Raw genomic sequence first — 10,049 nt, 5'->3', positions numbered from 1 at the left:
AAAAGCGGAAATAGTTGTGTTATATAAGTTAATTAATGAAATCAGGACTACTAATTACTGCAATTCCTTCAAATTTAATGTTGATTTGCTAAAAATCAAAACGAATACATATTTTTCTTACAAATCAATACGTATACTATAGTTTCGTGCAAGTTTACATTCATGATTCTTCAATATAAAACATCTAAAAAAATATAGTACTATTAGACAAAACTAACAAAATTTTCTAGAAACTGATAGAAAGTTCTTAACACATAATTAAGAATTTTCTTTTTTCATGTTTAAAAATAATGAATTATTTCTTAAAATAATATGAAAGTAGATTCCCGATTTAGTATACTTAATTAAAATGTTTAATTTAATACGAAGAAAATAACATTTCTTTGAGAATCCAAATAAAAAGATAAAACTAAAAATTGGATCAAATTTTTCGTTCAAAATGAAAAAGAAACAGCGGGAATTGAAAATTGGTGGAGGCATTCTTTAAAAAGCAAATTTCAAAATGAAAGAGTACAAGTCTACCACTTTTGGGCTAAGTCTGATACACTTCTAATTCTCACATTTTCACTCGCTGGCCTTCTCACTGTCTCTCTCGGTCTCTCTCTCACTTCGACCCCTCTCAATTTCTTTCTCACTAATGCTCGAGCATTCCTCCTTATTGGGCTACTGATTTTGATATGTTTCCTCAGAGCATGTGCTGTAAAAAGGCAAGTTTCTCTCTTCTTGCTTAGTAATCAATTTCCCCCAATTTTTATTGACCCGATTTTGTGTTCCCAACATTCAATTTTTGGGTAAATTCTCTTCTTCTCTATCATTTGTCTAGTTTCCCCAAAGTTTCTTACCCTAATTAGCAATCACCATCATTTGCAATCACCTTTTCTACCCTACTTAGATGATCAATTGTTTCAATTTCTCCCCAAATTTTATTGCCCTAATTTAAAAAAAAAAAAATTTCTGCCCAGGACAAGGAGGGCATCCCCGGGACCAGCAGCACCTCATCTTCACTGGCAAGCAGCTCGAGGACAGCCGCACCCTAGTCGACTGCAACATCCAGAAGGAGTCAGCCCTCCACCTTGTCCTCCACCTCGACGGTGGCGCCAAGAAGCGCAAGAAAAACACCTGCACCAAGCCGGCGGTGACTGAGGGAAATTCTCCCCCTCTTTTTTATAAACTTTATTGTTACTAGTCTAATTGAACATTAGCAGCATGTTCTTATTTTGAAGATTTGGGTATGTTACTGCAAATCGTTGAGTTATTGAACCATTTGCATCATGAGCTGTGCCTCGTTAACTTGCTTATTTGTGAGTTGTGTTATAGAGGTTTCTGTGGGAAGCTTGTCGAGACACTACTTTAATCATCTTGATGGTAGCTGCGGCTGCTTCTTTGGCCCTTGGGATAAAGACAGAGGTAAGCTTAATTTTTGAGTTTGCTCTAATTATTATTATTATTATTATAATTTTAAGGATAAGTTCACTCTTAATACTTATTTTGAATTGAGAATTGTAAGCCCTATAAAGTTTTTTCTGTTTAATAATTTTGTTGTACTACTATATGTTTGAGATCATGATTTTGTTAGTTGTATGAATTTTAAATCTTGTCTTTTGATTTTCTGACATGAATGGTATCTGTCCCTATCAAATTCTTATAGATTAAAGTATTTTTTAATATACTTGTGATTTACTAGCTAATCTGAGTGGAAAATGGAAAATGCTGACATGTTTTGATTGGTTAATTTTGATTTGGTCTTGCCATAGTCTAATATGTTGTTTTCCAGGGTATAAAAGAAGGATGGTATGATGGTGGAAGTATTGTGTTGGCTGTCTTTATCGTCATTGTTGTAACAGGTATTATGACAAGTTTAGCAAAGAAAGTTGGTACAATGTGTGGTTAATTAATGACCAGAATGCAGTTAATTTCGATTCTGTGGAGAACTGAATGAAATGTATTACATCCCCCCTGTTGGAAGTGCTCTATCTTTGTGTAAATGTGCGCACTCACAAATCGACTCTCATTTCCTTTGTTTCCATTTATTTATTTTTTTAGAAACCTGGACAAGTTGCTCCAAATCATTGCATTTGTACTTTGCCTTAAAAGCTGTATATTAGCTATGGATGTAGTCCTGCAAGTTAAGATACTGTAGACTTTTTTTTTCTGCTAACTTATAAATTCATTCTAGAACACAAACCTCTAAGGTTGCATCTCAAGTCTAAGGTGTTGCATCTGGTGACTGAGAAATCTGGTGATAGAGTTCTAAGGCTGCATCTCAAGTCTACTTAAGGACTTGTACTAGTATCATTTTGGAAGAGCTTGGTAAGAGGACCAAAACTCATCAATTAGTTTTGATGTGAAAAAAGATCTTCCTCCGTAAAAATTCATGAACTAGGAATGTTATTAGAACAGCATGGACAGCTTCTTATGGTATGTTTTGAGAGTCCATGATTCTCCAGAATATACTTGTTAGCCTTACTTGTGCTGAATTTCACATGTTTCACTATTTTTTAAGGGCAAAGGTGCTTTGGCCAAAATGTTTTGCTTGCAAATGTGTTGACCACATTTACTTCTCTGCCTAGTATGTTCCTTTTGTTAAGTTTACAAGGGAGAGGTCAATCCTCTTAAACAGAAACAAAACATAGGGTCGCAGCCCCTAAAATATTTGCACCACGCAATTCACTAAGTTCCTGTGGTGGTTCTGTTACAATCTGCATCCCAGATTCTTTGTTGACACTACTTTTAGCTAGCTAGTCTGCACACTTACTTCTTTCTCCAAACATGTTGTAGCCAGGATTCCCGATCCCTGCTTAAAACATTCCTGATCTGACATATTAGATTGTATAGTGGTGAGTCCTGTCCTGCTCCTTGTATTAGTTCGAAAGCTGCCTTGCAATTCGTGTCCAGAATCACTCTTCTTTCTCCAGAGTTCCAAGCCATTTTTATCCTTTTGAGTACTCCCCACAGCTCTGCTAAGTGCTATCATATTATCTATTAGCCCAATATTCACTATAAAACCTGTTTTCCATCTCCCCCAGCTATCTATATGTCCCTTTTCAAATTAATATGGCTTTGCCTCTTCTACTTGGAATAATGCTAAATTGAGAAGTGTACATCTTGCCACAGTTAATTGCTAATTATTGATAGTTTCACGTCTTACATGGTAGTTTGTTCTCCATATAGCATTATTTTATACTGTATAATCACAAACTTTTTGCTGGATGTAGGTTGGATTTTCTGTTAACGGAGTAATAATACTAACTTTTATGTGGGTTTTGAAGGCATTCCTTGAGGTAATACCTTTTCTTTTCACATGAATGGTTCCCATTTTTGGTGCCATTCTTGAAGTAAATTTCACTGTGAATGTTTTGCAATGTCCCGCCACTTGCCTAACTCACTAGTTTGATTGGAATACAATATTAAGGGGTGCTGGTTTTCTATGGAATTAATACACCATGACAAACAGCAAAAGTAATTTCAGAGATCTAGAACAAGAAAGTTGTTATTTGCTTTTAAATGGCAAAGAAACATTCTAGTTATGTTGGTACACATTGCTCCTACTTGACACCTTATATCATGATCGACATTACTTTGGTTATCATACTTGACACCTTGTATCCTCTGTGGTGCATTAGTTTGGATTGTTTTGGTTTAGTTTAGTTTAGTTTATTTGAATGTTTTAGCTAAGCAAGTGAACTGAAGTTGCTTTTCCTTTAGTGTTGTGCTTATCGTCTTATCAACTGGTTATATTGTTCATAGCAGTACTTATATCAGTACTTGTTATAGTAGTGCTTGTTGCCTTATCAACTTGTTATATTATTCCTTTGAGGCTGAAGTTTAATAGCAGTACTTATTTCTTGAGCTAATTTGGTGCATTAGTTTGGGGCTGATTTTGATTTTCTTTGTAGCTGATTTTGATTTTGATTTTGAATGTCTTAGGACGATGGAAGGTAACTTTGGTCCGGATCTTCTTGGCTTTCTTCTTAAAAGTTGTCCCAGATTTGACAAATTTGGCAACCTTGGCTGCCTGAGCCTTTGTATCAAGCTTTTTTGTGGTGTCAGCTTTAGGAGCCATTGCTGAAAACTGCCTTACAAATCTTTTACCTGAGGGGAGGAGCGGAGTGTTGAGGGTAGGAACTGAGTGTTGCTGAAGCGGCTCTGTGTTGAAATTTGGGACTTGGATTTGTTTTGTAAAGCTACCTCGAGTTATATGTGAAATTTAGGCCAAATACCACTTATCAAACTATCTATAGGGTGTTGTTGAACTTCATTATGATATTTGAATGCTTATATGATATTTTGACATTTCGTAATGCAATGGATGCATTCATTTGCTAATTATAAATCATTGTCATTTTTTTCCATTTATAGATATAATTGTTGTAGGAAAATTTTCAATTTTCATGGTGATAAAGAGTTATCATTGAATCAGAAATTTCCATTAATAACAATCTGCGGTCATAAAATTAAAAAGTGTTTAGTGACAACAAAAGTCGTCAGTAATTAGTCTATACCAATGACAATTACATATCACTTTTAGTGACGACATTTATTTGTACATCATTGACAAGATACTATGTCATCACTAAAATTACAATAATTATTGACGACATCAGTTGTCACAAAAGAGTTCCATTCACTGACGACTTTTATTGTCGTCACTATATACTTTTACCGACGGGCCTTTAGTGACGACTCTGTGACAACTAGAAAGTTGTCAATAAAAGTTATCAGTGACGACTTTTTATTTTTTTGTGACAAAAATGGCTTGTCACTGAAGACCAAATTTCTTGTAGTGCAACCTTTGACCAAAAGCTTTCTTCCATTCTTATCTTTCCTAGCACAAAATTTCCTTCACTTTTCATCTTCTTTGGCCAACTCTTGAGAGGAGAAAAGAGAGAAGAAAGCTTCAAGTTACATCTTCATTTTTGCCTTTCTTGAGTGAGAAATCAACAAGAATCACTAGTTTGATCCGAACAAAGTTGCAACAAGGAGCTAAGGAAGCTTGTAGTGGATTTATTTGGAGAGGAAAGCCTTGGTTTTTCACTTTCTCTTGGAGGTTTGAAGGTATTAAGTTGGAAAACTCTCCTTCTCTTTCTTATCTTGCAATTTATTAGGTAGATGACTTGAAAGTGGAAGTTTTATGGAAGATATCATGGATTTGTGAAGATTGGTGAAATTTCCAGCCTAGGGTTTTATTTTTCAGCCTTGTTTTATATTTTTCATCCATTATATGATGGTATCTAGTCTTGTTATGGGCTTGTATGAAGATTTGTAGCTTTAATGTAACTTTTTAGCTACTAAATAGGAATTTCCAGCTTCAGTTTTAAGTTTCCAACTTTAGTAGTGAATTTTCCAGTTTAGACATATGATGTTTATATGCTAGAGATAAGCTTAAATTGGTTGGTTTTGTAGCCTAGTATAGGAACCCTTTTTACCTTATAACTTGTGGAGTTGATTTGGGCTGTTTTACTATGAAGTTTAGCTTGGAAATTTTGAGGAAAAGTTAAGGAAAAATAGGGGAGGTGCTGCCCATTTTTTTTTTCTAGAAGGGTGAGTGAGTGAAAGTGGAAGTGGAGGGTGATTTGAGATCAATTTGGACCTAGCTTGCTTAAGGATATTTAGGTCGACTTTGGTGGTGATTCATAAATTGAAAATTTTCCAAAATTATACATTTCTCAAATACAAAGTAATGGTCACTTTAAACGAGATTTTCTAGTCGCATATCACAAGCTATAAACTTAAAGGCTTCAATTGTTTCTTTACCAAAACCAAAAGAGCGGGCATGTATTTTCTTAGGGTTTATCAAGTATTCTAATGACTATTTAAATGAGTTTTATTTACTTGGTTTATCCTTGATCTTAAGAAGCGAAAGTCGTATATTTGAAACTCTATTTGATTACAAGTTGCTACCCGATATTTTATCGCAGATTTTGACTCTAGCTAGGGGGTTGGACCTGGGCTTGATTTGGATAAGCAATAAATCATTAGTGAGTGTTTCCAACTGCATGACCGAACTTGATACTTAAATGCAATATTTTCTTAATGTGATTAGATATTTCTTGACTTGTTTGGTCGGGCAAGGGTGTACTTTATCGCATTCGCCCTAATGTGATTTATTACTGTGCACTGGTTACAAATGGTTCGATGTACATGTGTATGACTTGCATACTTCCTGGGATCCCAACCCTATTGGTTAGTCGGTCGAATCGAGCCAGACGGGCAAACCATAGGTACTATTTATTGTTTATTACGTAATCCACTAGATATGGTCCACTAGATTCGGTATACTCGAGTATTACCACAACAGTTAATGTTGGAGTTCGGGCCCGGTAGGTGGTTTGATTGGTGGATGGTGCTTGGAGTTAAGTGGTGCTCCATTGGACTTGCTATACTACTTCAAAGTTGACGAAGGGTCAACTACTTCTTGGCAAGCTGTGTGACAGCCCCACCTCCCCCTAAGGCGAACCAGAGGGTTCGGCGGGCCGCCTGCCCGGCTCTCGCCAGGACTCAGTCGTTCACTACAATCCTCAAATGAATTACAAGAATAAACCTCAAATATACATCAACTGGTCCACAAATACACATCCGTCTCCAATAATTACATGTCACAAACAATATACATCTCAAATATACATCACATGGTCCAATAAGGAAGTGACACTTGTCACTCTCATAAATGCAATCCTATCCCTTCTTTTTCTCTCTCACATCAATCATTTCACACACTCTACTTATCTCTTAACACCCGATAAATTTTACACAGTATCCGGAACTTAACCTTATTGGCCGAATTTTTCCGAACTTTTCGCACTAGTGGGTCCCACATCCGATATACGTTCTTAATTTCTCAAAAACTAACTAATACTCGAAAAATCATCTAAAAACTCTATTTACTCAAAAAAAAAAATTATCTGGGGAATTTTCTAATAAAGAAAATGTAGAAAAAACAGGTTTTCAATCTTAACCGGAACTTAGGGTTTAAATCTTAATCCCTACTTAGGGTTTTCGAAATACTCCCAAACCAAACGTTACCGCCCAAATAATGAATATCTCAACGTAGAACGAACTGGGGCCTCACAAGCTGTGGCCGAGTTAACTCGCAAGAGCGACCCGTATCCTTATATTTAGAAATGTTGAATCCCTGATTAATGGGTTGCTTATAGTGTTATTGTTTATTTTCATGAACTTTTGTGCTCGCTCACTTTGAGATTTCAAGTTTTCTATAATGACCAACTGCTACTTGTTTTGCATGAAATTTTGGAATCTCACTGAGCTTTAGCTCACCCCATTAGTTTTGTTTTCCTTACAGGGGGTGTGAGGCAGGAACAGGCTAATTTTGTCTAGATTTTTTACTTTTGTAATTATTCTGGCGCTAGTGCTCGAGTAGGGATTAGAAGTGCAAGTAGAACTTGAATCTTTTGTTATATCTGGGTATGTATGAACATTTGAGATAGACATGTATATGGACGTACATTCAAAGTTTGGGAACTGTTGGTTCATGTTTTTTTGAAGCTATAATTTATTTTCTTGAAGTTGTGTGAGTGAGTCCTAGCGAGAGCTGGACAGACGGTCTGCTAAATCCTAAAGTATGCCCTAGGGAGAGATGGGGTCGTCATAGGTGGTATCAGAGCTTAGGTTTGAATTGGTCTGGGCGGATTGAGTGATTTGTACTTGATATGGTTTATGTATGAATGTCTAAGTGTGAAACCCTAGAGAGTAGGCGGCTAACTTAGCTTTACTTGTTTAAATTGCTTATTTTCTTGATGCTACTTGTACTGTAGGCAATGGAAGGAGACGGTGAGAATGGGAGTATCGAACGATCTCGTCGGGTGCTTAGCTATCAGGAGCATCCAGGAGGGCAGGTATTTCGTGGGCTCCGAGGCGTAGGTTCAAGCACTATGATAGTTGACTGATCTACTCATATCCCGATAGGGTGGTCCTCGCCATAGTGGATGAGAGGAGAAGATTGGCTAGTGCCAATCGCTGAGACCAAATGGAGATTGAACGCCTAAGGGCGCATTCTTTTGTTAACCCTACTTTTATGTGTGAAATTGACGTGAAGGTCAAGAGGCTACCATATGATTTAGAAGTGAGAACACCTATGGGTGACCAATCTTTACTTGCCAACGATGTACATAGAAACTGTGAAATTTGGGTCGGTGAACAAACATTGGTAGTAGACTTTATAAGTCTGGCTATTAAGGGGTATGACGTTATTATAGGAATGGATTGGTTAGCTCATTATCATGCTCGGTTAGATTGTCGAACAAAAGTGGTCGAGTTTTGTATACCGGGTGAAGCAACCCTAAAACTAGATGTGAGGGGTATTTTACCCTCATCTACCCATATTTCGGGAATTAGGGTTAGAAAATTGTTAAGTAATAGGGCACGGGGGTATCTAGTCTTTTTAGTTAACACCCCAAGAGAAAAGGTTAAACTAGAGGATTTGTCGGTGATAAATGAATATTTGGATGTATTCCCAGACGAATTGGTGTCATTGCCTCCCGAGAGAGAGATCGAGTTTAAGATTGATCTAGCACCTGGAACTACTTCTATTTCAAAAACCCTTTTATCGGATGGCGCCCGCTGAGTTTAAGGAATTAAAATTGCAGTTGCAAGACTTGTTAGAACGGGAATTTGTACATGACAGTGAGTCGCCTTGGGACGCTCCAGTACTTTTGTTAAGAAGAAGGACAAGAGTTTGCTATTGTGCATTGATTATCGAGGGTTGAATGCAGTAACTGTTACGAATAAATATTCTTTGCCCCATATTGACGAGTTATTTGACCAGTTACAAGGGGTTGTGGTGTTCTCTAAATTAAATCTCAAACAAGGATATTATCAATTAAGAATTAAGAAGGAGGATATACCAAAAACTGCTTTTAACACTCGATATGGGCATTACAAGTTTGTGATGATGCCTTTTCGATTAACTAATGCCCCAGTAGCATTTATAGATTTAATGCATCGGGTGTTTAAACCTTATTTGGACCACTTTGTGGTGATTTTTATTGATGATATCTTGGTGTATTCAAAGACTAAGGAGGATCATGAGCAACATTTGAGAATGGTATTGCAAACCCTAAGAGAGAACCAACTGTTTGCCAAATTTAGCAAATGCAAGTTCTGGTTGGAGAAAGTATCATTTCTAGGCCATATAATCTCAAAGGACGGACTCGCGGTGGATCCGACTAAAGCCTATTGAGGTTCGTAGTTTCTTGGGGCTAGTAGGGTACTACCGCCGATTTATAAAGGATTTCTCAAGGATTGCAGGGCCCTTAACGAAATTGACAAAGAAACAAAGATAATATATTTTGGATGCTAAATGTGAAACCAGTTTTCAAGAGCTTAAGAAGCGATTGACTATGGCACTAGTGTTAGCTTTGCCAAATGGGAAGGATAGCTATACGGTATATACAGATGGTTTAAGAGAAGAATTGGGGTGTGTCTTAATGCAAGATAGGAATGTAATTGCCTATGCTTCTCGGAAGTTAAAATCTCATGAGTAGAATTATCCAATCCATGATTTAGAACTCGCTGTTGTTGTGCTTGTTTTGAAGAAATGGCGGCATTACTTGTATGGGGTGATTTTTGAAGTGTATATGGATCATAAAAGTTTTAAATATTTATTCTCCTAGAAGGAATTAAACCTGAGGGAACGTCGGTGGATAGAGTTCTTAGAAGATTATGATTGTATCATCAATAACCATGTAGGAAAAGCTAATGTAGTGACCGATGCCTTAAGTCAAAAAGCTCAACTAGCAGGTTTGATTATGAGAGAGTGCAACTTGTTAGAAGATGTTAGTGAATGAAATCCTCGTCTTGAGCCATAAAAAGTTATTTTCGGAAATATTGTGATGAAATCAACATTGATGGATCGAATTAAGGAGAGTCAAAAGAAAGACCAACAATGCAAAAGTGGATGAAGAGAGTGAAAAAGGAAGAATTACCTGACTTTAATCTAGGTCCCGATGGAATCCTAAGGTTTCGAAATCGCATTATTGTACAAAGGATGAGGAATTCAAAAAGGACATTTTAGGAGAATCTTACCGTTCTAG

General features: G+C 36.7%; 1 long non-coding RNA gene across 3 annotated transcripts; it reads left to right on the top strand.

Moving 5' to 3' along the window:
- Nucleotides 1-503: 503 nt before the first annotated feature.
- LOC140014523 (uncharacterized) lies at nucleotides 504-4,306 on the top strand. Of its 3 annotated transcripts, none has more exons than XR_011821282.1 (6): nucleotides 504-791; nucleotides 963-1,229; nucleotides 1,318-1,407; nucleotides 1,775-1,844; nucleotides 3,216-3,281; nucleotides 3,928-4,306. It is a non-coding gene; the product is annotated as an uncharacterized lncRNA (long non-coding RNA). The 3 variants fall into 3 exon arrangements; XR_011821281.1 differs by having other exon boundaries at nucleotides 505-707; XR_011821280.1 differs by lacking the exons at nucleotides 504-791; nucleotides 963-1,229 and having other exon boundaries at nucleotides 1,236-1,407.
- The last annotated feature ends 5,743 nt before the right edge of the window (nucleotides 4,307-10,049 follow it).

Source organism: Coffea arabica, chromosome 9e, assembly GCF_036785885.1.
Source record: "Coffea arabica cultivar ET-39 chromosome 9e, Coffea Arabica ET-39 HiFi, whole genome shotgun sequence".
In the NCBI taxonomy this organism is placed as follows: domain Eukaryota; kingdom Viridiplantae; phylum Streptophyta; class Magnoliopsida; order Gentianales; family Rubiaceae; genus Coffea; species Coffea arabica.
Note: the sequence above shows the minus strand (reverse complement) of the source record. Positions and strands in the feature narration are given on the sequence as shown.